General features: G+C 36.7%; 2 pseudogenes; one reads left to right on the forward strand and one right to left on the reverse strand.

The window, feature by feature from the left end:
* Positions 1 to 9,474: 9,474 nt before the first annotated feature.
* LOC122468584 overlaps positions 9,475 to 25,073 on the reverse strand; it is a 35,612-nt pseudogene continuing 20,013 nt past the window's right edge.
* LOC122479322 lies at positions 19,662 to 19,753 on the forward strand (annotated as a pseudogene).

The following is a 25,073-nucleotide window of genomic DNA, read 5'->3' on the forward strand; positions in this document are numbered from 1 at the left end:
TAAGGACAGAGGACCTTTTTGTTCCTGACTTTAATCTTGCATTTCAGTAAAACATTTGCTCTAGATCATGCTTTTGTTTTTTCCTTTCTTTTTTCTTTCTTTCTTTCCATTCTGTTTTACTGTGCTGAAATTAAAACATACAGAAAAACAGAACAGTCTCCCTGTACCTATTATCTAGTTTCATTAATGATCAACATTCGGTTCTTTTACTTCACTTATTATGCCAAAAACCTTTTTTTGAGTATTTTAAAACAATGGCAGACATGCCATATCATCTGTAAATATTTTAATATGCATCTCTAAAAGATAAGGAAAATTTTAAAAAACAATCATGATACCATCATCACATCCAACAAAATAACACTGATTCGTTCCAGATGCTCTTTCCTATAATTTTATTTACCAGTAAAGTTTTTTTTCTTTGTAGTGTTCTCATATATTCTTTTTATTAGAGACAAATTAGTAATTTTCCTGGAAATATAAACCTTTGAAGTAGGCAAGTGGGGAGAAGGAGCTATGAACACTTCACCAGGAAGCACTCTTTTCTGCTCTAGCCCACAGTGTTTTGAACTATTAGTGTTCCTGGTTTCTGCAATACAATTTAGCTCTTAATTGTCAATTGTCTTTTAATATTTCACATGTGTAGATTTGTTCTCCAACTATGCAGTGAACTCACTAAAGATAAATTCTTATACTGCCTTATTTTATACAATGCTAGACTCAAGATCTCAACCAATGTTACTCTCTTTCCAAAAATTCTTTGAAATCTCTCACCTTCTTTATTCATAATTATGTTTTCAGTAGCATTTCAGCATTTCATAAAATTAAACAATGAAACCAAGTCTCCATTTATAATGGCAAGATTTCTGTTAAGTTTAATGTTTTTTAGTCGGAGTCAAAATTCACGTAACAGCAATATCAAATCCCTACATCAAAATGTCAACTACTGACTGCAAGATACTGGAGTAGAGAATTACTGATTCTTAAATTTGTTTTATTATTAATTTTTTTTTTTTATTTTAAGTAGGCTCCACACCCAACTTGGGGCTTGAACTCACGATCCTGAGATCCAGAGTCACATCTTTTATCAACTGAGCCAGCCAGGTACCTTTTATTGATAGATGTTGGTTACATTTCTCACACTCTTGTTCAAGTAAAAGGCAAGGGCAATAAGAAAATGTGGAAAGATCTTGTCCCTTAAAAAAAAAAAAAAACCTCTCAAATAAATATGATAGAGGTCTCTTGTAAGCATCTTCTATTCAGAAACCACTGTTCATGTATGTATCTAATTAGCATAATTAGTAGAATGCATGCTTTGCATTTTTAAATACAAAGTCCAAGGATAATTCTGCATAATTGACCAAAATAAAGCCACATCATTAAGGATGATTGTGGCAAGACTGAAGTGAAGAGAAGCAGTTTATAAATATTATTAATAATTGCAGATAGTAAAGAATTATTTTAGTTACAGCTAATAAATGAAAACACAATTCCAGGTATGCCAGTGCATCAATCAAACTGGGATATGGTGAACACATGTTCTTATACCAGCCTTTTAAGGATTATTAGAATGAACTTTTCTTACTGCCACTACCTCTAGAATGGGCTCTTGATACTCTCAGCTCAGCTTCATGCCCCTTTCCCTGATTTCCACATTTGACATCCCCATCCAGTGGTGCTATTAAGTGGGAGGCAAAGATAGTATTAACTTGAATCAGGAAATATCTCAAAAATGATAGAGTCTATGCTGAATTTTAGATGGGGATACGTCACTGGAAATGAATACCTACATTTAGAATGTATTAGTTAGAGAACATTAGTCATGGAATAAGGAATATAGGCTTATTTTATGAGATATTAGATAGGCATCTTCTTTCTCCCTTGCTTAATTCCCATTCCTCTCTTGTAGGAATTTCTCCTACGACTTCATTTGTATTGAATTGTTTGCTCCCTGCCTACCTCTTCCCTACTCCAGTATTTTCATGCCATGGTTTATACTGGAAATATCCGTGGATGACCTGTGCATTTAGTGATAGGTGTATATACATCCTTTGCAAGAAAATCTGGGAAGAAACAAGAGTTTTAGTTCTCTTCAGTAAGTGTTTAATGGGTGACCATGAACAACTCACCTAATTTCTATGACCCTTAGATTTTTCATCTGTGAAATAAAGGGATTTGACTAAATTGATCCCTAAGATCTATTTCCAGTCTAAAACCCTGTAAGACCTTAGAAGCTCTTAGTTCTTTTGGGGTCACATTTCTACAAGATTCTTTTAATTTGCTCACGGCTCAATAATCATGAGAGAATAGAGTCTTCCTTCTCACAATCATCGTAAGAACTTGATAAACTATGGAGATACAGCACCATGTAGCTAGCAACTGCTCAATAACAGAACTGAAGCTTTATACGTTAGATTTTCTGCAGGGTTTTAAAAACTTGTGTATAAAGATCACATGAACAGTAATTTGGAAAATCTTCTAATTCATAACTTGCCTTATTAACTTAAAAGCTAATGAAAGTTGCAAAACCCTGTGATTATAAAATACAGGAAGCCTGGATATACATTAATTAATCTTCTGTTCAAAGACCACCATCATTAGGGTGATATTTTTGGATAGGTTCTGTCTCGCAAATATAAAACTACATTATAAAAGTTTACTTAATTGCTAAAGGACCATGCTAACACCATCAAATTGACTATTCTGCTAATATTTAATTCTCATGGTAGAAAGTTCCCAAACTTTGGAACTTTTTATTTTTTGTTTTTTTAAACCCTGGCTATATTATTTAGCATGAGTCAAATTTTGAGGTAGTGTCAATTTTGAAATTCTGCCAGGCATGAAAAGGATTTCAACTCACTGGCTTAATTTACATGGCCACGAACTTTATAGCTTATCAGGCTCAATCTTGTCATTTTTGGCTGAGAGAGGCAGATTTTCACCTACATACGAGGTTTTAGCTATAATATTTGTTATTTTCAAACAGAGCCAACTGTTAATTAACTTTTTAAAAGTAGGTAATACATGTGTGCACACGATACAAAATATGAAATACAAAAATGATTTACCAGGGAAAGTCTCCCTCTCATACCAATTTCCCAGCCACCCAGTCTCCTGCCAGCTCACATAGTTTTGGCAGATTGAGAGAAGCTTACAATTCTTTATTATTTTGTCATCTCGTGGAAAAGTCATTATAAACGGAAAATGAGGCAGCATTTTCATCTACGATCTGTTCTCCTTATGTTTCCATGACTCTTATTAATTTAAGATAGTTTATGTATCACTGTATAAGTAAAGCTCTAGGTGCTATACATTCTTTCAATAATCACTTTCTTTCATGTCTTCAGAAAATAAACTGTTTCAGAACTGCAACGTGGATATATTCTTTTTTTGTTAGCTGAGATAGTTTAAACTTCAGTAAACTTTTGTTTTATAATAGTTGTGGATTTACAAAAAAAATTGGAGAGATGGTACAGAGAGGTCTCACATACCCTGCCCTCAATTTCTATTGCTAACCTCTTACACTATATGATACATTTCTCATAATGAAACACCAACATCCACACTACTAACTGTATATAGTTCATTCTATTTCATTAGTGCTATGAACTGAATTTTGTATCCTCTGTCCCCTACCCAAATTCATATGTGAAAACCCAAATCTTTACTTTGATGATATTTGGAAGTAGGGGACTCTGGGAGCTGATCAGATCGTGAGGGTAGTGCCCTCATAAATGGCACTGGTGCCCTTATAAGAAGAGACACAAGAGAGATGATCTCTCTCTCCATCATGTGAAAACACAGCAAGAAGCTGGCTGTGGGTAAACCCGACAGAGGACTTTCACCAAGAACCAAACCATACTGGCACTCCGATCTCAGATTCCCATCCTCCAGAACGGTGAGAAATAAATGTTGTTTAAGCCACCCAGTCTATGGTGAGTTGTTAAAGTCCGAAATGACTAAGAAAACAGTTTTTCCCTAACGTCCTTTTTCTATTCAGAATCCTATCAGGATCCCACATTACATTTAGTTGTCAAGTCTCAGCCTCCTCTGGTCTGGGACAATTTCCCAGACTTCCCCTGTTTCTGATGACTTTGACAGTTTTGAGGAGTACAGGCCTGGCATTTTACAGTCTCTCAATCCTGGTTTGGTCTTTTCTTCATGATTAGACTGGAGTTACGGGTTTTGAGGAGGAAGATCAAGATGAAGTGCCATTCTGATCATATCAGAATACATGCTATCAACATGACATTGCTGACAATGTCCACCATAAGCTCCTGGCTGAGAAATGTTTGCCAGGTTCCTTCCCTACAAAATTACTCCTTATTTTATTTATTTTCCATACTCTAGTATTTGAAAAACAAGTCACCAAGCATGGGCCTACTCAAAGGAGAGAGGAGTTAAACCTTGCTCATTGAGGTGGGTGGGGGGAGGTATTTATGTAAATTATATGTAATTCCTCTCTATAGGCTATTTGTCTCTTTTCCACTATTAACAGACTTTACTTTATGTGTATTATAGGGTTCTTTGTATTAATGTACAAGAGAATACCAGCTACAACTAACTAAACATTGTTGCCTGAGATATTTCTGTTACACCTTTAAGTGAAGAAAATAAATGCTAACAGTTCAGTTATTCAACCAACATATATCGAACATCTTTAAACAAGCTTCTCTGTTAGGCACCTGATAAATACAACATGGCACAATGAATTCTTGCAATGGAACTTATGGTCTAATAGAAAATTACAATATGGTGTCATTAGTTACTGCTGAATATATGTACATGCAGAAGCCACTAAGGACTTCTATTCAGAAGGAACTCAGGATCATCAAACATCTTAGATGGAAGGGGATTCCAGGTAATTTAAATTATATCTGTGTAGATCTTTACACATTGCAAAATTACCAACTGCTTGTGTGTGTGTGTTTTAAAAATAGTGGTGGATGGATAGAAAATAGGTACCTCCAACTACTATAGCTCTGTGGCTTGGTGGCATGATGTTAAAAAAAAAGAAAAAGAACATGGGCTTTGGAGACCAACATACATTTTTTTTGACACCAATGTCACCCCCAGGTATTGCTGTCTAATTTTAGATTAATAACTTTAATTCCCTGAGCTTTCTTATTTTCTCAAGGTTGTTGTATTCAAGCTAAGTCAGCAAAAATGGCTACATATTTTCCCCATTCTTCATGCATACCTCTTTGCCAATGTGATTTTGCATCTTCTGTTATCAAAAGGTAAAGACCATTTTTCTACCCTTGAATCTGGGCTTGGCTTCTTATAACTTGTCTTTTGCTAATGGGAAATTAGCAAACATAATGCATACACTTTAAAAGAGCTTGTGGGAGTAGGGGTTCACTTCCTTACTGTTGCTGGAGTCTTGCTGGTATGAATTCAGGTATTCCTGCTAAAGGATGAGACCAGTGCAGGAGACCTGAGGTACCCTTACCTATAGACAGCCACTCCCAGAAAAGTGAGTGAGGCCACCTGGGTAAACCAGCCCCAAGCTAGTCCACTGACTGACCACAGAATGAGCAACTGACCACAAATGCATGAGTGAGCCCTTCCAAGGGCAAGAGAAAACTTGTCCTTATCAGCAGAGCCCAAAGTGATGATCCAAATTGTTTCCAAATGGTTTATTACACAGCAAGAGATAACTGATAAGAGTCACATATACCACCCAGAATGGTGACAGGAATCTAGTTAAGTATTCCAAGTTTCAGAGATAATGCTATATTTTTGTTTTTCTTTATTAGTGAGATTAGACTACAGTTTAAAATGAGAACAGTAATCCCAAGCAGTCCCTAACCTGTTCCCAAAAGCCTCTACCCTAGCCATCTAGCTTCCTACAAAATTCTGATGGTGATTTTCTGTCCAGTAATTATTCCATGTTATCTATTTTCCTATTATTGAACAATTGTGTATGTGCATGATCTGGGTAAAGAGTGCCTTCATACTACAAAGCCCCTTTTCAGGAGAAAAACTGATCTGGTTGTTCTTCCCCAGAGATGAGATGTTTTTGCTGATCCCAATCTAGAAAACAAGTGATTCTGACTTTGAAAGTGTCATATGTGATCACTGTAATTACAACAAGAGAATGCTGTGTTTTTTCTCTAAACAGTCAAGTTAACTTGTCCTGCAAAGCACAGATCTTTCCAATGAAAGGAAGGAGTGCAAGTTGGTGATTCCTAGCCCTAAGAATAACATGGATCCAGAAGGTAAATATGAGTCAGCATCACTGGGCCCCCACTGGGGATACAGCAATAACAACTACAAGCGGCCCAACACCAACTCCTCTGGAGTTAAATTGAGGGTACAGGGTACTAGTCCCATTGAAAATGGTAGTTGCGGCATGGCATGGCATGATAATAAATCTATGAACAGAATGGATGGGAAACAATACATCAAATGAGAGTTCAAAGGCTCCACAATAAGTGTCTCATGCTTATTCCAGTATGACTGCCATTGCTTAAAACGTTGAGCTCTTCATGGGGAATATTATGAGGAAGCTGTCTTATCATGATACAGGCAGGCATCATACTGGGAAGTACACTCGAGATGCAATGAGATGGGGTGCCTGTGGCTCAGTCAGTTAAGCGACCAGCTTCAGCTCAGGTCATAATCTCAAATTTCCCGAGTTTGAGCCCCAGGTCAGACTCTGTGCTGAAATTCAGAGCCTGGAGCCTGCTTCAGATTCTGTCTCCCTCTCTCTCTCTCTCTCTCTCTCTTTCTCTCTCTCTCTCTCTCTGCCCCTCCCCCACTCATGCTGTCTCTGTCTCTCAAAAATAAATAAACATTAACATTTTTAAAAAAAAAATAAAAGATTCAATGAGAAAGTCATTCTTGTAAAGATCAGTGGCAGAGAAAAGAGGTGAATTTTTTCACTCTCCTCCACCTTCAGGGGGAAAAAAAAGGAAGGAAATAATGACTATCCCATTAATAACTACCATAGATTACAGTCCTCCTGTCGACTACACTATTCATCATTACAGTTATTCAAAGTATGTTCCATATAATGGCAATAGATGCTACTTGAACAAACCCAATTTGTTTGCTTTGAGAGGTTCAACCTCTCAGAATAATTGCTTATGCACCTTCTCCCCCACCTCTTTTCTGCTACAAATACAAAATCACCCAACAACTACTCACAAATAAACATTACTGAGTTATTAGTTCATCAGTAAGATCAAATGGATCAATAGGGTGATAGGACTTAAAACTCCACTTTGATTCAGAAATCCAGTTATTCAATTATTACCATCCTATTGTGTGTCTACCCTTTGGGTGAGTTGTTTAGCTAAAACAGAATTTACTTGAACTAAAAGGAAGAGAGGGCTTTTCCCACCACATCATTTAAAATTGGTTAGAATTCATTATGTATCTCTAGAGATTAGGAAAAGCAATAAATTGGATATATGATCAGCTCTGGAAGCTAATGAGCTAGAGAGTGGGTGGGAATCCAATAGGTATAGATTAAGAATAGTTATGAATGTCAACCCTGTCCTGGGTGGTGACTATATCAATAGATTACATGCTAAAGACTGGTTGTTCTTTTTTCTAAACTGGCCTGACTCTATTTTCATTAAAATATACAACAAAAACACTTGTTAGAAAGGTATGGTTTTCAAGATGAGCCTAAATTTGAGACAGAACCCTTAAAAATAATGTTTGAAATATCAGATGTAGAATTTTATACTCACTACACAGGGGAAAAAAAACATTAATTTTTCAAGCACACATGAAGTATTAAAATTTGTGCGTGTAGTTAAGGACCCAAGAAAGCCTCAATACATTCTGAAGATCAACATCGTATACACTGCATCTGCTGATAAAGCAATCAATTCAAAATCACGAACAGGTAGGTAATTGATTTAAGATATTGCCTAGAAAATTAACAACATGCTATTAGAAAGCTCCGGAGGGGTTCCAATTCAAGATGGCGACACAAGAGGCCACTGAGCCCACATCTTCCCACCAACACACCTTATCCGTTCTCAGAAAAAAACCCTAGAACTGGTAGACCGACTCCTAAGCCAACAAGAGATACAACAACAACAAGAGAAGGTCCACATCTGAGCAGGTAGGAGAGGCTGGGGCACAATCAAGTCATAAACCCCCCCTATCCCCGCCGCGACGACTGGGAGGGAACGTAAACCCTGAGCTTCTCTCTGAGGAGCGAAGGCTTCAAAGACCACGACCATCACCCCAAGTTTTAAGACCTGCAACTAAATGCCCACCCCCCAAAACATCTAGGTTTGAAAAGCAAGCAGACTTTGTCCACGAGAGGAGAGCCAGGAGGCTATAATCTGAGCAAACAGCCCTTAAAGAGCTCGCGCGCTTGGACTCACCGGCCTCAGTGCCCAGCGCGGAAGCGGCTCATTGAGGAGCGAGGGGCGTGCAGGCTCCGTGTGGGAGACGCTCATTTGCTTTTTCCTTGTCTCGGAGCTTCGGCCTGAGCGACAGCCATAAGATTTCGCACACATTTGGAAGTCGCTGGGGCTGTCCCCAGGGAGGGAGGTCCTGGCGGGTCGCCGTCTTCGGCCTCCCGTCCTGGGCTCTGGAGCCAGTATCTCCCGCCGGAGCTCCCTCAAGGGTGTGGTGCGCAGGGCATTGCGGCTGCGCACAGAGAGTGCCCCTTGAGGGCCTGGCTCTGATGGCTGCCGGGTGGGAGCTTACGGTCCTGGGTCCCCGGGGGCTGTAACCATCAGAGAAATCATTCTGGGCAGGCTACCACCCCACCTCCCCACCCCACATTGCACAGACTGACATACCCCAATCTTTCCGTAAAAAAAGCCCTATTTGCTTGTCCAGGAGCTTATGCCTGAGAGGCGGACTTCAGGTTTGACTCACTGGTAAACACCTGCAAATCTTTGTGCTCTCGTGCTCTCAGGAAACGCTAGGCTGGTGCCCCCCGTCTTTGTCTCTCCTGCCGCCTTGCTACAGCTTACCAGTATGTCCCAGACAGGAGCTTATACACTCATCCGGAGCCCCGAGGTCTGTGACTGTTGCCCAGGGGACAACTCTATTGCCCGGCACTGGTGGTTCGCAGGGTTCCAGTCCCACTGGGCTGTCTATATTGGCCTACTGTAAAAGGTGCTGCTTGAGGATCTGGCTCCCAGTCAGCCTGACTCTAGGTGCTGAGATCCTCCCCATTGGCACACTGACAGGCTTTGGTACATTCTCAACTCCTGGAAGCTATTAAAAATAAAATGGGCTGCTCCGACAATCACAGGGGTTTGAGAGACAACCAAGAGCTAGGGCAAGGTTGAACAGTAATGATCATCTCTTACATGAGGCCACCACTTCCACACGGGAAGACGTGGACATTTTATCTAATGCCTAGAAACCAACACAGTCAAGCCAAATGAAGAGAGAGAGAAATACGTTCCAACAGAAAGAATAAAGTAAGATCTTAGAAAGATCTCTTCCTCATGAGGATAGGCTACTAGGGACAGAAAAATGTATCAATAGTCACCTGGAAATTTCAATAAAACCATTTAGTGGTTTTATTTTTCTAACACCCGTAAGCTGACTGAATCCTCTCCTCATTGATGCCATCTCCATCTCTCTGTTCCTGAATGTGTAGATGTATAGATGACTGGGTTTAGAAAAGGAGTTAAAGCTACATCAAATATGGCTAGAAATTCATCCAGATGTGTTGAAGGAGAGGGCCACACATAGAAAAAAATCAGTAGGCAAAAAATAAAATCAGGACAGTACAGTGAGCTCATGATAGAGTAAAAGGAGCCTTGGCTGAACCTCCAGAGGTGGCCAAGATGAAGATGTAAAAGGATGAGAAAGCAACCAAGGAAACAAACCTACGATTAGCAGTGCCTGTGAACTTCAGTTATAAGTGTCTGTGAAGGCAAGTTTGATGAGCCAAGGTATGTCACAGTAAAAGCTGGTCTAATACATTAAGGGCTACAGACAGGCAAGTTTACCACAGAAGCCAATTGGCCCAATGAGTGAATGAGACCAATGGTCTAGGCAACCACTAAAATCAAAATGCACGTTCATGGGTAGAGAGGCTTACATATGGCCCTATAGCTGCCAAAGGCCATGGCTATGAGCAGCACATCTTGTTGCCTTCAAAACGGCATGGCTAAAGAAGACCCAAGCTATATAGTCCCCAAAGGAGATGACTTTCCATTTCTTAAAAAGATCACAAATCATCCTGGGTACTGCAATGGAGCAAGATATCAGATCAGTGATGGAGAAATTGGCTAAGAGAAAACACATGGGAAAATGTAAGTAAGGGTCAGAGGTCACAGTAACCATTATGAGGACATTTCCCATTAGATACAAAAGAGAAGGAAAGAAAAAAGAAGCTGGATCTCCTTAGAATTGGAGAGTTTCAGGAACACAAGCTCCGACACCACAGAGTGGTTGGCTCCATCCACTGGCTCATATGGTAGGTTCACTCTAAACCTTCGTTACCTTAACAAAGAAAATGACACAATTTTGGAAGGATGAAAATGAAATAATTCATATTAACACTATTACATTTTATATAATACCCTCTATGGAAAAGAATATACATTTTAGAAGTCAAATATTACCTGAGCATTTCACAAAAATCAAATAATTCTTTTGGATTATGTAGTTACATATGACAGTAACTGAGTTGCCAAATTGCCTTGCTAACACAGGGAATGGTGCCTAGGAAAATTTATTTAAATGACAAGTCTTTCATACCCTATATAAATTACTTTTTCTGATCACTTTTTGGGGGCAGCAGCTAACTCAAATGTAGGCGTTTAAGCAACTAGGAGTTTTGACAGTATAAAATGCCAAATAAATTTGGAACATCTGGTGCTATCCAAGTATAATGAGCCTAAATGAGATACATCGGAAGGAAGAAATGGACAAGGAAACTGGAGAAATAGGGAGTCTGGAAACGAGTCCAATAATCTAAAAAAGGAAAAGAAGCAAAGCAAAGAGCTGCATACCAGAAGAAAGTAACATGTATATGGTTTGTGTCTTCAAAGTTTCAAAGACAAGATTTGATCCTGGTTGAATACACAAAACCAGAGGAAGATATCCAATTGCCCCTGAAAGAATAATACTTGGTCATTTTGTGTTCTGAGCAAAGTAAGAATAATTTCAAACAATTTAGAATTAAACAAAAACATCCCATGTTAATATTTGTGGAACACAGAGCAGTATCTAGGGGGAAATAACTTGAAATATATTAATTAATATATAAGAAAGATTCACAACAAATAAATTAAGAATTAATTTTTTAGTTATCCTGTGCTGATAGAGTAATTCCTGAAGTACAATTCCTACAAAAAAAAGGATAAATGCTTCATTATTTTTCTTTATTTACTAGACAATAGAATAATATATTGATTAAATAATACTTCTCATCTCAGGATGGTAGGATTATGAATGAATTTTTATTTCATGTATACCTTTATTTATGAGATATTTTTAAATGAAAAATGTCTAACCTTAAAACCATGTAAAAAAAAGCATTCCTTTTGAAAAAGCAATCAGGCAATAAAGATATCTTTGCAACTCAGTAAAATTCCTCTCCTCTTCTGAAGTATTAAAACTTCTGTATATACATTTAAAAAAATTTAAGACTTCTCATGAAATCTGAAACTGAGGTCGTTCCTGGAGGTTTTTTATGAAAGAATCTCCTACTAAAGTTAAGACCTCTGTTTTATGTCATTTTCAAAAAGATAGCCCCTCTTGTGTGGGGGCATTGGGTCAATATTCACTCAGAGGAATGAACAGCACTTCCTGAATCACCATTGCCTTTTTCTACAGAACCTGGATTTTCCCCTAGAGATTTCCTATCCACACATACGCAACACTGACAATACTCAGAGGTTATAAAACCTGACAAATCACAGCTTGAGGTGAAAAAGCTTTAGGACTGAAAAATATCAAGAGGAATTAGAAATGAAAGATGAATGCAATTATATTCATTTATTTTATAGCTAAATTATAATTGGAAAAAAATAAATACTAATATGTTTTAAAATCTGAAGACTGATTATAACCATTAGCAGTATCATAATGTTGACCTGTGTTACATTAAGAATATCCTTTTTCAATGAGATGTTAAATTTAATAAGCTAATGAAGGAATGACTTTTCAGAAAAGGTAATAGGGGAGTTTTTCATTTTCAATTTCAAACCTGTGCTTCACTTTCTAGAATGCTTTTATTTAGAGGACAGAGGTGTTAGGAAGATTGTTGGTATGTTATTTTCCTTTCCCAGACAGGACTGACAAAACTTAACTAACATAGTCCAGCTTCTGGAAGAACAACAAAGTTCATTCTATATAGCATCTTATAAAGTTTGTATAAGTAATTTAGCTAACAGTACATATGAAAATGTTTCTCATTCTCAAAATAATTTGATTTTAGAGAAGTATATGGGAACCAGCTAGGTCCTCATTTTTCCACCAACTTTTTATTTTGAAAATGTTCAAATCTACAGGAAAGTAACCAGAACAATCCAGTGAATACCATCTCTATGGGCTGAATTGCATCCCTCCAAAATTTATGTATTGGAGACTTAACCCCTAGTACATCAGAATGTGGTTGTTTTTGAAGATAGAGTTTTAATTAGTGGGAGGGTGGAAAAAATAAGATAAAAACAGAGAGAGAGCAAACCATAAAAGACTCTTAAATACAGAGAACAAACTGAGGGTTGATGGGGGGGGGGTGGGAATAGGTGATGGGCATTAAGGAGGACACTTGTTAGGATGAGCACTGAGTGTTATATGTAAGTGATGAATCACTGGGTTCTACTCCTGAAGGCAAGACTAGGAAATACTGTATTTTAGCTAACTTGAGAATAAATAAATTAATTAATTAATTAATGAGCAAGTTAAGAGAAGGCCATTGGATGGGCCCTAATCCAATCTGACTGGTATCTTTATAAGAGGCAATTTGGACCCACAAAGACACCAAAGGTGTAAATGCACAGAAGGACAACCATGGGAAGAGGCAGAAAGGAGGCAGCCATCTACAAGCCAAAAAGAGAGGCCTCAGATGAAACTCACCCTGCTGACACCTTGATCTTGCACTTCAGCCTCCAGAACTGTGAGAAAATAGATCCTTGTTGTTTAAGCCATCCACTCTGTGGTTTTTTATTATGGCAGCTCTAGTGAACTCCTTATTTACTTTTCATAGAGAACTAATCGTTAATATCTTGCTCATTTGCATACTGTCTGTCTCTCTCTCTACACACACACACACACACACACACACACAGACACATTTATATATATATATACACATATATACATATATATAACCACATGTTTGGCAGAACCAGAGGAAGGGATGAACCATTTGAGTATTAATCACAGGCATCATGATACTTTTCTCTAAATACATCAGTGGGCACTTCCCAAGGATTATTATATTTTCTCATATAACCACATCACAGATTTCACATTCCGGAAATATAGATGTGGGGCACCTGGGTAGCTCAGTCAGTTAAGCGTCCAGCTCTTGAATTCGGCTCAGGTCATCATCTCACGGTTTGTGAGTTCAAGCCCCACATCAGGCTCTACGGTAATGGGTGCTGAGGCTGCTTGGGATTCTCTCTCTCCCTCTCTCTGCCCCTTCCCTGCTTGAGTACGTGTGCATGCGCGTGCTCTCTCTCTCTCAAAAATAAACTTGAAAAATATTTTAAAAAGGAAATATAAATGTAACATATTTATTAAATATACTGTTATATTTAAATATTCCCATTTGCCCTAACATAACTAGGTTTTTTTGTTGTTGTTTTCTCTAACCCAAAATTTAATCAAAGCACACACATTACATGTAGTTGCCCCATCTCTTTAATCTAGGGTTGTTAGTTTGTTTTTTGGGGGGAGATGTTTTTTTGTTTTTTAGGTCTTTTATGACCTCAGTCTTTTAAAAGAGCAGTTGTTTTGGAAAATACCTCTCAGTTTGAATTTGTCTGATGGTTTCTTCATAATTAGATTCAGGATAAACATTTCAGGCAGGAATACCACTCATGTGATATGTCCTTCTCAATTTGTCACATGAGGAAGCTTATATCAGTTTGTCCTATTATTGAGGATGTTAAATTTGACTATTTGGTTAAAATTATGTCTTCTGACTTTCATCATTGAGAAATATTCTTTTATCTTTGTAAATGATAAGCTCTCTTTTGTCTGATAATTTGACACTAGGTGACTATCATGTTCCCCAGTAATCTTTCACTCGTAGGTTTTAGCTCATTGATGGTTGTTGTCAGAATAAATTATTATGATGGTGGTTATAATATCATGATTAAACACTCTGATTTCTCTTCAAATTGTATGATTATTGAAATATATATCATTAGTTGGAATTTTTCTTCAAAAAAGGACTCTTTTTCCCTCTTTCCCTTTAATTTTTTTTTCCTGCCAGAGGGGAGTCATGAATTTTTTACTTTATTTTATTTATTTTTAAATTGAAGTATAATTAACATACAAGTTATCTTAGTTTCAGGTGTACAACATATTGATTCAACAATTCTATCCATGACTCAGTGCTCACCATGACAAATGTAGCCACCATCTGTCACATAATAACATTATCACAATATTACTGACGACACTCCCTATGCTGTATTTTCAACTCTGTGACTTACTTATTTTGTAACTAGAAGTTTGTATATCTTAATTCCCTTGACTTGAATTTATTTTATTCACTTTTTCTGATATATTTCTGTCATTATTCATTTGGATGTTCAAATCGTCCCAAATTTCACAAGCAAGAGTGTTTTCAAGTTGACTCCTCCTAGCTCCTTGGTTTTTGAGCATGACTTTGTTTTCTGGCATAAGAAGATATTTGTTTAAACCAAAACACAGTAAAAGACAAGCTTTCCCATTTTGTTGTTAAGTCTCTCAGGGTATATTTTAATCTAGAAGAGTTCCCTTCTCTTTACTCTAAAATCATATTGACATATTGAAGAATCTTATCTAGTTGCTATAGTTTTCCACCTTCTAGATTTTGTCTAATTGTTTCCTTGTGATATCATTCAACTTTCTTTATCACGTGTATTTCTATAATGTGAGCAAGAGATGGAAAGATTTCATTAGCTACAGGGTAAATATTTTTGGCAAGTGCATTTTATAAGTCTTACTATATATTATATCACATTAGGAGCCATATAATATTTAGTTGCCCTACTATTAAATTTAATAGACACCCTATTATTAAATTGAGATGTAATTTCATCATCCGTGTGTATAATAAAATGTTTTTACCACATTCACAAAACTCATGTTTTATTTTTTATTGAAATAAGAGATTATTACCTAATGATTGTAAATGAGATTTTATTGATTCCAATAAATGTAGTTAATAGCTTCTTGAGGCTATATCTTTAAATATCAGAAAATTGCAAGTAGAGTAAAATATCAACACATTTCAAAACTTAGATTCTAAAATTGGCATTTTCCTTTGTGGCCTCACCAATTCTACAACTAGAGATATTCTACAGTCACTTGTCAAGTTCATAAATATGATATAGAAGGATATTCAAAACAGGAATATTTATAGTCACAAAAATGTAAAAACAACCAAGGATTCATTCTCAGGCACCTGGGTGACTCATTCAGCTGAGTGGCCGATTCTTGATTTCAGCTCAGGATGTGACTCTGTGTCAGTCTCTGTGCTGAATGTGGAGCCAGTTTGGGATTCTCTCAATCTCTTTCTCTCTTTCTCTCTCTCTCTCTCTCTCTCTCTCTCTCTCTCTCCCTCTCCCTCTGCCTCTCTCTCCTGCCCATGTTCTCTCTCTAAAAAAAAATAAAATTAAAATAAAATTAAATAAATAAAACAATAAAAAATGTATATAAATATATACCTTTTTTTAAAAAAGAGAGGATTTGCTCAATTTACTGTGAAACATTTAAAATATAAATACTATGCAGGCATTAAAGTCCATTAAGTAGATCTCTTCGTATGCATACAGAATCCTGGGCAAGATTTATTTAGAAAAGAAAGCAAGTTTCAGAACCCTTTATATAGTGTAATTCCATTTATGTTAAAAAAAAGTTTTTAAATAACTCATTAAATAATTAGAGAATATTTGAAAACATACACAATGAACTTTTACCTAACAAGAAAATGTTAGGTAATAACTTTGATAAGGTTAAACGAGGATTTCTTTTTTAAAAATATCTATTTTAGGGTGCCTGGGTGACTCAGTGGGTTAAGTGTCCAAATTTGGCTCAGGTCATGATCTCACAGTTCATGGGTTGGAACCTTGTGTTGGGCTCTGCACTGACAGCTCAGAGCTTAGAGCCTGCTTTGGATTCTGTGTCTCCCTCTCTCTCTGCCCCTCTGCCTCTCGTGATCTGTCTCTCTCTCTCTCTCAAAAATAAATAAACATTACAATGAATAAATAAAAATATCCATTTTAGGGGCATCTGGGTGGTTCAGTTAAACATTGGACTTCGGCTCAAGTCATGATCTTATGGTTCATGATTTCAAGCCCCCATATAGAGCTCCACATTAGCAATGTGGAGCCTGCTTGGGATTCTCGCTCTCTCCTCGCTCTCTGCCCCTCCCCCTCTTGTGCTTTCTCTCTCTCAAAATTAATTTAAAAACTTTAAAAATAAATAAAACTAAAACTATCCATTTTGAATAAAGATTTATTCAGGTTGACTTACTTCTGACTCTTTAAATTTTTCTGGATTACTTTTCAAGTATATATGGCATCAAGTCTCTATATCTAACACTCCTCAAATTTGTAAGAATACAAAATTGACTGTCTTTTGCAGAAGTCAATACTATTTATTCAGTATAAGAAAAGCAAACAAGTTGTGTTGAGTTTATATGTGAGCAGGCCAACCTTAGGGCACTCTCTGGCTAGTCTATCTAACCACAAATATGACTTCAAAGCTGAAGATTGACCAAAGATCCCTGATCTTGTTACAGAAAAACTGAAGCCAGAAGAAATCAGAATTTATAGATGTGAAAACCCGGATTTCATGAAAATAAAAATCACAATAATAACAACCAGAGCAAATAATGGGAAACAATTCTCTTGATAAATAGGAGAGTAAATAAGCAGACCACCATAACCAAATGATTGTACTTCCTTAGATTTGAATTGAATGACCACCGCCAGCAACAACAACAAAATTAGTTAAATTAGTAGCATACCTCTAGCTAAAGGAAGGTTCTGATTTCAAACAAACAAACAAACAAACAAACAAACAAACAGAACCATTATCTACAGAAAGGATATATACACAGAGAGAGAGACTGACAATTCTGATTTCAAGAGAATACGCTTTCCAGTTTGTACATTCTTGTAAATGACATGTTCTGCTAGCCTGCAGGAACTACTAGCTCTTTATATTTCCCAGCAATGGTCTGTCCCTTTCTCTTTGGGAAGCACTTAATGAGCCATGTACTCCTGGAAGTGAAAAGAGAGCACACAAGGGCTCTGGTTCTGCTGACAGAGTCATTTCCACTGCTCCTGACGGTTTTTGGGTTTCACATTGTATTCACTTCACCTTTAATTACAGAAAGTGAGACTTGTTTCTTTGTTTCCCTTTGATTTTGGTCATCTTCTCCAAATTAACTTGAGGCTCTGTCTCTCAAATAGGAGGTTAACATTCATTCAAGTCAAGAACGTGGGAGTAAGCTTTTTTTTTTCTCTCCTTACAGATATTCTTAAGCTATTCAGCAAAACCTGTACCCACATTCAAAGCCTGTAGATTTAATTATATAGTTGAAAAAAATTAACAGCTAAGTAATCGCTGGTCACCTTCAGATATGGCTAACAAAGCCATCTTTCTTGCTTATAGATGTGATCCTTCAAGCTAGCAATGGACAAAACTGAACCCTCCTTTTATATCAGATCAATTGTACAGACACCCAATGCCCCCAAGCTTTCCAAGAACTGTAATGTTCAAGGACACTGCAATGACTCAGGCCACCTCCTGGCACTTCCCCAAAGAAATTTTGCTAAGCATCTCTCCTCTCAGATTTCAGGACACAACTGGAAAGTCACCTAACAAACATTCCCTCCATCCATATTCATGTAAGTTCTCTGTGGTCTAATTTAATAGAATTCATCTCCCTATTCAATCTAATTTTAACACAAAAACAAATACATTTCTACTTCAAGTAAAGGAAGGATAATATGCCTATGCTTTGCTTATCTCCGTGGGCTATTGCATTGTATTCTATCATAAGGAAACTAGTCTTTTGGGGAATACATAGAAATTATAATGGAGCAATTAGACAGCTCAATAAAATAGAAAGGAATTTAATTCAATCAACAGAACAAGGAGAATAATCACATTAAATACAGTACTAGTGTATAGTGTGTGGAATATTATCCCAGTAATTACAAGCCTCTTGATACACCACAAAGCACATTCAAGTTAAGATACTTTAGCTCAGCTAACTGATCTGCAAGAAATGTATGAAACAAACATTCCTTAGGTCATTTCTATTTTAACCTCATAAAAATCTATATTTCTACTTTACTTTCTTTCTGTCTTCCCCGGTAGCTCACTGTGTAACTTCTAATAAAATGCCTCCTATTCTCAGAGCCCTTCCAAAATGTGCCTTTCTAAAGCAAATATCTCAGATGGCACAACTAGTGACTGATTTTCCTTTTATCTATCCCCTCTTCACCCTGCACAATGACCCCATTAACTGTATTTATCCTTACAAAACTCACCTCCCTGGTTTCTTTGTCTCTCAAGTCCTTGTTTTCTCCCTAATCCATTTGTTGCTGTTCTATCTTCATTGGCTTCTCTTGTAGGTTTTATCCCAAAAGGAGCATCTTCTTCCTGTGGGCCTGACCTTGGTGATCACATAGTCACCTTGTGTGTGAGTGAAACACCAACCAAATTTCAAACCCCAATCCATCTGCTTTCCCCCATCCTTGATTCTCATTCTCAGCTATTTCTAATTATAAATCTTAAAATCATCTGGAACTGAACATATCCCAAATGGAGCTCCACATTTGATTCTCCCTCCCATTCTAGCACATTCTACCACAGAGTCAAGAAGACCCAAATCTTTATGATCATGATTGAGATCTTGCTCTTGAAACCTCTACACCCAAAGGTTGGATGACTCTATTCGGGTTATCTCTCTTTGCTCCTGCTTCATCTACACTATCTCCTTTGTTCTCTTGGGTTCATAAAACCTGTTGAAAACTCTACTATGATAATTTTTAAATTAATCCATCAAATTTGAGATTTTTATTCTTAAATTTCTAAATCTACTATCCATACTCTAGCATTTTTATTTGAGCCCTAACTTCTTGACTTAACTCTAAGGTTTGGCTCTCTAACTATTTTTTAATTTACAATAAAAATAATTTCAAATATGCAGCCTTATTTGCATTTAAAATTGATGTGAGGGGCACCTGGGTAGCTTAGTTGGTTAAGAGTCTGACTTCGGCTCAGGTCATGATCTCACGGTTCATGGGTTTGAGGCCTGCATTGGGCTCTGTGCTGACAGCTTGGAGCCTGGAGCCTGCTTCAGATCGGATTCTGTGTCTCCCTCTCTCTCTGCCCCTCCCCTGCTCACGCTCTGTCTCTCTGTGTCTCTCAAAAATAAGTAAACATTTTAAAAATTTTAATTAAAATTGATGTGAAAAAAACAATTTTTTAATGCTTGTATTTTATTATAAAAACAAAAACAGTTTTAGATTTGAAAAAGAAAGACTATACTTTCGGGAATCATTTCTATAGTTTGTTACTAGATTTGAAAAAGAGCAAGGGCTGAAACAACTATTTTATTTATGTACATAGATGAAATAAAAAATAAGTGCTATTTATTTTAGCCAATTGATATTTGTCCTATGAGCTTTGAATGTTTTTATAATGTCTTTATGTACAATGTAAACTCCACAAAAGGAAGTGCTTTATCTCCAGCAACTACCTAAGTGCCAGGCATTTAGTAGACACTCAATAAATATTTGCTTCCTCAATAATTATAAATTTCAACAGCTATGAGTGGAATTAAAGTGTACAGTAATTTTCCCTTCTATTTCTCCATGTACTTAGTTTCTATTAGCACTTTGGCAATTTCTTTTGTATTTTTATCAGAAATATTATAAGCCCAACTAAGTATGTGTCCATTTACGTAGATAGGCAGATATATGTGTGTTTGTGTTTGTGTGTGTGTGTGTGTGTGTGTGTGTACACACTATAACCATCTTTTTTCTTGTCTCAAATGGGAATGATCTATACACATTTCCTTTATCTTACCTTTTGTATTTAAATATTTTGGTGGTCATTCATATTAATTTTTGGAAAACTCTCTTCTTTATAAAGATGACATAGTATTCCTAGAATTAAAACATACTCAATTTATTCGGCCAGCCTGTTATTGGGGGCATTTAGACTACCAGGGTTTTGTGATTTTTAAACAATGTTGCAATAAATATTCTTGCGTGGATATCATTACTCATATGTGTGAGTATCTGGAGGATAAAGTCTTAGAATTGGAATTTCTGGATCAGAGTAAATGCATTTAAAATGCTAATCATCTGTGTACCTGGGTGGCTCTGTCAGTTAAGTGTCCAACTCTTGATTTTGGCTCAGGGCTTGTTCCCATGCTTTCATGGATTCAAGCCCTGCATCAGGCTCTGTGCTGACAGTGCAGAGCTTGCTTGGGAGTCTCTCTCTCCCTCTCTCTTACCCTCCCCTGCTTGCTCTCTCTCTCAATCTCTCTCTCTCTCTCTCAAAATAAATAAACATTTTTTAAAAATAAAAAGGGGCAGCTGGGTGGCTCAGTTAGTTACGTGTCCTACTTCAGCTCAGATCATAATCTCATGGTTCATGGGTTCAGGCCCTGCATGGGGCTCTTTGCTGTCAGCACAGAGCCTGCTTCAGATCCTCTATCCCCACCTCTCTCTACCCCTCCCCAATTCATGTTCTGTCTCTGTCTCTCAAAAATAAATAAATGTTTTAAAAAATTATTAAAAAATAAAAATAAATAAATAATATCCTAATTTTTATTGGCAAATTTCCTTCTGTAGACATACCAATTTATACTTCCAACAAAGTATAAGAGCACCATTTTCCTTCATAGTGGCCAAAACAAGACCATGATTTTTTTTTGTTTCTTTTCTTCTTTTCATGTTTTCATCATTTGAGTATTTCTTTTTTTAAAGATTTTTAAAATGTTTTTTATTTATTTTGAGAGAGACAGAGAGAGGGATTGAGAGAGAGTGAGTGGGGGAGGGGCAGAGAGAGGGAGAGAGAATCCCAAGCAGGCTCTGCACCATCAGCTCAGAACCCAATGAGGGGTTCAATCCCATGAGCCCATGAGACCATGACCTGAGCTGAAATCAAGAGTTGGATGCTTAACAGACTGAGCCACCCTGAGTATTTCCATTTTTATTTTAATTCCAGTGTAGTTAACATACAGTGTTATATTTATATCAGATGTACAAATAGTGATTCAACAATTCTATGTGTGACTCACTGCTTGTCATGGTAAGTGTGTTCTTAATGTCCATCACCTATTTCACTCATCCCCTACCCACCTTTCCTCCAGTAACCACTAGTTTGTTCTCTATAGTTAAGAGTCTGATTTTTGGTTTCTTTCTTCTTTTATCCCTTTCTTTGTTTTGTTTATTAAATTTCACATATGAGTGAAATCATATGGTATTTGTCTTTCTCTTACTGACTTATTTCACTTAGCATTACACTCTAGATTCATCCATGTTGTTGCAAATACCAAGATTTTGTTTCTTTTTTATGGCTGAATGATATAAATTTGTTAAGATAATTTTCTTTTTCCTGATACCAGAATAAAATTATATTATGCCCAAGCTCAAAAAAGAAAAAGAAAAAAGAAATGTAAATGAAATAAATATGTCTTATTAATTATCCTCATATTTTAAAAACATTTGTATTGCCATTTCTATGAATTTCCAGGAACAGTACACACCATCAACTTATTTTCACTATTTTCTATTCTATTCTAATTTCAGTCATTACCTTTTTCTCACTTTCCCACCTTCTTGGCTTTGCATTTACAATCCTCTCTTCCTGAAATGCCTTTTACCAGCATTTCCTTATACCTTAAATCAGAGTCTTAATTCTGTATGCATAGAATATCTCCAGGTGGTGGTGCCCTGGAGAAACTGGTACCATATTATTTCTGGGTAGACAAACTGGGAGAACAGAAACAGAGATTAGATTTACTTGTCATTGCAACCATGTCGGTACTTTTGAGTTTTATACAAAGCATATACATAACCTATATGCCAGAAAATACAAGCATTAACACACACCTGTTAATAATTCACACCTTGTTTTTTAAGGTATAGCTTGAGTGTAATTTTGAACTGAATGTTATTTATCTTTACTATTATTAACACTCATGAAAATTAACTATATACTCATAATATATTCTTTGAATTCTGCCAACACTCTAGCACATTCCTTAATCAATGTAGGTACTCAAAAGCTGTTTAATTCATTTAGCAAACCTTTACTGAGCTGCTGTTCTGGGAAAGTATCTTGGTAATCACTGGCAACAGGATTTACAGTCACAGTTCCTGCCCTTAGAGATCCCAGTTAATGATGAAGATAAACACAGAGATAAATAACTTTCATAGGTGCAATTGAGACATGCATAGAAAGAAAATAATAAACATGAAGCGATTATCTATCTCAGCAATTTCCAAAGACTGAGTCAAATAGCCCCTTCTCATGATGATTTTAGTTGGTCACCAAAAACATTTTTTTATTAGATAATGATTTATTGCAAAAAATATATTACAAAAACTAATAATTTGTGGAGATTAATTTGGTATGAGGTTAAAACAGACAGTTAATTTTAAGAAGTCAGTCATAGTAAAGAAATATTAAGGAAATAAGAGTTTCGAGAGAGCAAAGCTCTTGGAACACTAGTGAGGCAGAGATAAGGATAACTGATGTTTGGCAACTATTGACCAATCAGATGTCAACCAGAAACATGCTGCACTGGTAATGATATCATAATTAAATTTGGAATATCTTCCCTTTTTTGAGGGTTTACTCTGGATCCAGGTTTATGTGCTTTAGAGTATCAATAGTCACAATATCCCAAAGACATGTATTTTCTTGAGGAAACAGAGACTAAGAGAAGTGAATTAAATGGTGCACACAAGTAAAAGTGTATTCTTTAATTTCAGTACAATTGTACCAAGTAGGTGGCTAGTATTGGAGGAGATGATAGCTAATTTTACTCATCTCATAAATCTTGGATTTGAATGGGGAAAAAAATCCTAGGTTAATAAATACCATTTATGAGAGGTGCTATGAAAGGGGATTATGAGCACTTATGGCAGAACAATTAGGGGTGGGAGGTAAGGCTAGAGAAGACTTCCTTCTGAAGGTGATGTTAAATTTGGCTCTCACGAATAAAATAGGAGTTCCTGGGCATGGCACAAAGAAAACTTCAAGGGAAGTTCCTAAGGAAGGACATGAAAGAAGTCTAGTCTGGCTGGGTATAAAGAATTCCCCACAAACAGTGATGGAAGAATGTGTTTCCACGGTCCTGCCAAGAGTAGTTGTCAAAGTTTTGGATTTTTGCCAATCTCATGGGTCAGAAATGGTATCTTAAGATAGATTTAGTTTCCATTTCCCTTATTATGAACCTCTCTGCTTTCTTTCTTTTTTTTTAGAATTTTCTTTATTTGTTCTTATTTTGTATTTGAGAGAGAGTGCTTGAGTGGGAGAGAGGGGCAGAGGGGAGAGAGAGAGAGAGAGAGAGAGAGAGAGAGAGAGAGAGAGAGAGAGAATCCTAAGCAGGCTCCGTGATCAGCACAGAGCCCAATATGGGGTTCAATCCCAAGACCCTGGAATCATGATCTAAGCCAAAACCAAGAGTCCAATGCTCAACCTGCTGAGCCACCCAGGCGTCCCTATGAACCTCTTATTTTAAGCTTAAGAACAGTTTACATTTCTTTTCCTATAAACTATTATATTATTGACATATTTTATTTTTCTATATATTTTTCTATTTTCATCTTTTGTCTATGATGTGAGGTATTTATTTGTTTTCTAATTTGACACATACCTTTCAATTTTATTATTTTAATTTGTGATGAGGAAAGTTTCAATTACATTTGAAGCCAAATAAATCTGTATTTTATGTGGTTTTGAGTTTAGTGTCATATTGAGGAGCATTATGTAATCCCAGATTATAAATGTATTTTTCTGTGTCTTCTTTTGTATTTTTCTGATATCAAGTGCTTTGCTTGTTTTCAGACGTTTGCTAAATGTTTGCTAAATACATGATCATTGGGATTTATTTTGGCACAAAGTGTGAGGTATGGATACAATTAGATTTTTTTTAAATTATTTCCATTGTTGACTAATCTATCTTTTCCTAATTGATTTGAACACTGCCTTTATCTAATACTTGATTCTTATAGCATTTGAGTACTTTATTGGACTTTTTTTTTTTTTGGATGTTTATTTACTTATTTTGAGAGAGAAAGAGAGAGAGCAAGCAGGGGAGGGGCAGAGAGAGAGAGAGAGAGAGAGAGAGAGAGAGAGAGAGAATCCCAAGCAGACTCTACATTGTCAGCACAAAGCCCAACGCTGGGCTCAATCCTAAGAACCATGAGATCATGACTTGAGCTGAAATCAAGAATGGGACACCCAGCTCACTGAGCCACCCAGTCACCCCTACTGGACTCTATTCTATTGTATTGATGAGGCTATATATTCATCCAGTAGTGATGTCATGATTTAATTACTATTGTTTAATTGTTTTATTATCTTTTTTTTTTTTTGAGAGAGAGAGTGCAAACATGAGAGACGGGGGACAGAGAGAATGTTAAGCAAGCTCTATGCCTTGCACAGAGCCCAATGCGGGACTCGATCCCACAACACTGGGATCATGACCTAAGGCAAAATCAAGAGTCCTACGCTTAATTGAGCCACCCAGGCACCCCAGGAAGATATATTTGTTTTTTTTTTAATTATTTATTTTGAGAGAGAGAGAACACACATGTGCCAGTGCATGTGCAGGGGAGGGGCAGAGAACAAGAGGATTCCAAGCAGGCTCTGTCAGTGCAGTGCTCAATCCCATGAACTGTGAGATCATGACCTGATCCGAAATGAAG

The sequence above is a fragment of the Prionailurus bengalensis genome, chromosome B1, assembly GCF_016509475.1.
Source record: "Prionailurus bengalensis isolate Pbe53 chromosome B1, Fcat_Pben_1.1_paternal_pri, whole genome shotgun sequence".
In the NCBI taxonomy this organism is placed as follows: Eukaryota; Metazoa; Chordata; class Mammalia; order Carnivora; family Felidae; genus Prionailurus; species Prionailurus bengalensis.